This window comes from Arachis duranensis, chromosome 8 (assembly GCF_000817695.3).
Source record: "Arachis duranensis cultivar V14167 chromosome 8, aradu.V14167.gnm2.J7QH, whole genome shotgun sequence".
Classification (NCBI taxonomy): domain Eukaryota; kingdom Viridiplantae; phylum Streptophyta; class Magnoliopsida; order Fabales; family Fabaceae; genus Arachis; species Arachis duranensis.
Genome location: NC_029779.3, coordinates 41,610,484 through 41,615,807, shown reverse-complemented (window position 1 = coordinate 41,615,807; position 5,324 = coordinate 41,610,484).

Genomic DNA, 5,324 nt, shown 5'->3' with positions numbered 1-5,324 from the left:
TAGATAATCTTAGTAGTTAATAAACTTAGTGAAAAGTTTAGAAAATTCCTAGATGGATAAGTTTTTAGCTTTTTTAAAATTATATTAAAATTTTACTATTGTTGTGGTAGAGATTAAATGCTGATTATATGGCATTAAGTAGCTAGTTGAATCAGAATACATAGTGGTATCAAATTCTCTTTACCATCCATTGTTTCTCGAACTTGCTGATTCTTTACCGTTGTTCTTTGCTTCTCTTTCTTTCCGAGTCGCAATCATTATGTAATTTCGGTTCATTTATGAGTTAATTGTGTCGCAATTATTATATAATTTTGATTCATTTCTGGGTGAATTAAGGTATTTTTGGACTCGTTGTCCTGCACAATTTAAAATTCTTTCTCCTTACCTTCTACTGCAATAACAGCAGCAACAAAAAAATGACGTGAGAAGAAAATACGCGAAGAATAAGAAGAAGAAAGAAAAGGAGAAGGAAAAGGAGGAGGAGGAGCGCGAAAAAGAATAAGAAGACAATGACAATAATAACGTAAAATCTAAGCCAGGTTAAATATATTTATTGATGACTTAGTTAGAAGAATGATGTGTATGAGTGTAATCAGTTTTTTTTAATGAGAGTGATTATTGTTGATGTTGAATTTACTTGGTTAGACTTAGATAAAAATATTACTTGAATGTGTACTAGATCGATTTTGTAAAATTATTAAAAGTTGTAAAATTTATTCTTTTAATATAAATAATTTAAAATTTAGCAAAGGATCATGAGTTTAAATCTCAAAAAAGTTATTTTTATAAATTATATAACAGGATATTTTAAAAAAAAATTAGTGACTAATTTTTTTTTGTCCTATTATATATACAGCATAGAAACAGAGATTATATATTATAAATTTCCATGTATAGATATATATGTTGAGCTTTTTGTGACGATGGTTTAGTTTATTTTTTAAATTTTAGAAAACAAGATAAATAAGTCTTTAATTTTTTTATTTGTAAATATTTAAGTCTTTAAAGATTTAAAAATACATTTAAATTTTTTATTTTTTTAAAATTTAGACATATTAATCTTTCATATTTATTTTGATCTGTCAAACTTAATAGAAAAATTAAATATAACTTCTGTTATACTGACATGATTAATACAAATGTATATGTAAAAATTTTTTTAAAGTGAAACAAATTAAGCATTTAGATTCATAAATCAATGTGTCTATATTTTAAAAAAATTAAAAATTTAAATATATTTTTAAATTTTTAAAAAATTAAATATATATCCGTAGACAAAAAGACTAGGAACAGTCATTTTCTCTAAGTTTTAAATAACCAAACAGATTCCTATCTGCTTCGTTGATGTATGCCTAGCTAGGAATGCTATGTTTCTCCACACCAAAAGAAAATAAAAAAATAAAAATAGCTAAACACTTAAACACGACAAGTTATTGTGATTTGTGAACGTCCAATGCTGACTGAAAATAATAAATCTCACATGCAAATTACAAGAAATAGTTTTGGAGTTAAAACTAATTCGTCCGCATGGTGGGACAATAATGCTTGCCAATTATGGATAACAATACCAAATACATATATAAAATAAGAAATAAGATAAATATTTAAAGCTGTGTTTGTTTATGTAAATAGAATAAGCTAAGATATTAATTATAAAAACAAGATAAAAATTCAAAATTAAAAATTTGGTGATAAAGTAGAACAAATTATAAAATTTTAATTTATTATTATTTTTTTATTCAAAAAATTTAAGAAAAAATAATAATAAAAATTATAATTATAAAAAATTAATAATAATAATAAAAAATAAATTGTGTCATTTGTTAGTATTTTTATGCTCTTTTTATTAGAATGAACACAAATTAAAATACACATAATATTCATGTCTTATCTGTAAAATGCAATTTTATATCTTTATATATGTGTCTTAGTATTCCATTTCAGTAAATAAATGCAGTTTAAAAATTAATAAAAAATCAATTTTAAATAGTCTAAAATTGTTCTATTTTATATTTTTTAATTATTAAATTATATAAATAATTGAATAACATTATATACAATAAATATATAATTATAAATATTATACGCATAAAATTATAATACGAGCCTTTTTCATGAAATCATAATTGTATTTCCCGGTTACTTGTGGAGATCTTATATGGCCACTTACAATTTTACTCCCTGATCTTGACACATCAACTCCAACAACCAGCATTCACTATTTTTACCTGCTATGTACATTAATCATTTCGATCCATTATTAGAAATCCGTCTATACTTTAAGCATATAAGTCAGTTTTATCATTTATATATTATAAGCAAAGTAAATCAATTCTTTAGGTTTGCTAATCTATAGTATAACTTAACATTAAATAAATTTGCGGAAAATTCACTTTTATTGGATTCCACTCTTCCAAAAAAAATAATGAGATCAAATTTAATTTGGATGTGAAAATTAAACTACTCCTTAGCTTTTAGATGAAAGTTAATTAAATCTAGCTATAATTTTAACCTAAATATATGGCAAGAATATACGTACTACTTTTTGTTTACTAATTCAACATAACGTTGCCAATAGTTATCATTTCGATAGTTTAATACTTTTATTAGCAATTAATTACTGTATGTAGTAAACAATACTACTTAACTTTCTCCAGTAATAATAGTACTTATTGAAGTAGTTGATGTTTACGTTGGGGCATGACATTATGATCTCACCGGCTAATTATAAATAAAACAAATAATTATAAATAAAAAAATAATAATAATATTTGAGAAATTTTTTGAAATAAATTAAAAAAATTATTTATTTTTCAAAACAAATAATTTTATCTTTATTTTTTAAAATATGCTTTTCTTTTTTTTTTTTAAGCTGGAACAAGTTGGCTCACTACATTGACGAACTTGTCTATTTTTATGAAGTTTACCCACTCCATCGGTGAACTTCATAAAAAATATAGAGTTCGCCTACCACATCGGCAAACTATATAAAGTTCGCCTTTTCCAATGAGAAACTTATTCCAAAATGTAATATAATTTTCCATGCACCGAGTTCCTTTCCTTCACTACATCTACATATACTTTTTCTCTTTTATACTTCTTATTACTATCCTCCATATAATTTTTGAAATATCATTATTTTCAATTCATTACAATGGTAAAATTGTGTTTGATCAAAATAGATCTGTTGTGTTTAGTTCTACAAATCGACCTTTATATACTTGCCGAATAAAGTAAGAGACGATAGTGACGTTGACAAATTTTATAATACACACGATTGGTCAACAACACATGAAAAGAATGAGAAAAATCTATTACATATATTCGATGGAGGTGGACGGCATTTTAATTTACAAAAGGTTTTTTTTTTCTTATTTCCTTGTATTTGTCAAATTATTTTTATATTACTTTTATATGTAAGCATGACTTTTAACAATTTTTTATTTGACCAATGTATTGAATACATAATCATAAGAAGATATACAACTAATCAGGAGTTGACACAATTACTTTTCAAACGTCCATCTATTAGAATTATTTACAAATACGAGTCAAAATTCATTCGACATAACATATTTAACTTTCTTATTAACATTTATCACATACTAGATAAATGTTAATATTGTTCAAAATCCATCTCTAAGATCGAAGTCTGATCTTCGCAATGTCATTGCGTGACTCGTAATCTACCTATCTGTCATACATTGCAAGATTAAAAGTCACACAACAATAAATACTTATTTATACTAACTTACATAAAAATGAAAAATACACTTCTTAAATACAAAACATGCCTCTCCATCAACGAAATCATCACTACCAAAATCAGAAGGTAGACAACTCGGGATGCGATGATATGCCCATAATAGAAGCAACCCTCTACATCCATCCAAATTTTGCTGCCTAAAGTCCGTAGCACGACACACCTGGCGATATAATCATGCAAGAATGGATGAACTCCAAGACAACTGGCCACAACTAACGGTCCAGATCCTCCAACAATGGTAACCATCTCATGTGCATGCAAGACTCAAATGCATCTGGAAACAACATGCCCCTTAAGATCTACATAATGTACCCATAGGGATACTATAGTAATCGCTCATCTGTCACATCTTCAGCCAACTCTCCACACACAGTGTCTCTAAACCACGATAAGTTGATGGTTATTTTGACCTAATCTGTGGTTCGGACCTGATACATGTCCTAGTAGCCACTAACACAAGTCTTCTGTAGAACGTCCGTCATGGTACTGCTATTGCAACCACCAATGCAGCCATTAATTGGATCTCTATCAACTTTCAAACCCATTTGATATGTCATGTCACTACAACATTTTGGGTCTATGGCCACGGTTTTTTTGGTCACGGTCAAAAACCGTGACCATAGACCCTCTATGGTCACGGTTTTTTAGGGTGACCAAAAAAAAAAAGCTATGGTCACGGTTTTTTTGGAAAGGGTGACCATAGAGTACCTATGGTCACGGTTTTTTAAAAAAGACAAGTTTGGTGATTTTGTTTTGGTGTTTGGAGCATTTAGGAATTGGCCAACACTACAACATTTTGGATCTATGGCCACAGTTTTTTTTGGTCACGGTTTTTTATTGTTTTTTACCGTGACAAAAAAAAAGCTATGGTCACGGTTTTAAGAAAAAGGGTAACCATAGAGTACCTATGGTCACGGTTTTTTAAAAAAGGGTGGCCTAAAAAGGTCTATGGTCACGGTTTTGGGGGTGACCTAAAGGGGTCTATGGTCACGGTTTTTTACAGTGACCAAAAAGGGTCTATGGTCACGGTTTTTCAAAAAAGGGTGACCTAAAAGGGTCTATGGTCACGGTTTTGGGAGGTGACCTAAAGTGGTCTATGGTCACGGTTTTGGGGGTGGCCTAAAAGTGTCTATGGTCACGGTTTTGGGGGGTGACCTAAAGTGGTCTATGGTCACGGTTTTGGGGGTGGCCTAAAAGGATCTATGGTCACGGTTTTGGGGGTGACCTAAAGGGGTCTATGGTCACGATTTTTTACAGTGACCAAAAAGGGTCTATGGTCACGATTTTTCAACAAACGGTGACCTAAAAGGGTCTATGGTCACGGTTTTGAGGGGTGACCTAAAGTGGTCTATGGTCACGGTTTTGGGGGTGGCCTAAAAGAGTCTATGGTCATGGTTTTGGGGGGTAGCCTAAAGGAGTCTATGGTCACGATTTTGGTGAGTGGCCTAAAAGAGTCTATGGTCACGGTTTTTTGAAAGGGTGACCTAAAAGGGTCTATGGTCACGGTTTTTGAGAGTGACCTAAAGGTATCTATGTTCTATTTGCTTAAATATGAGAG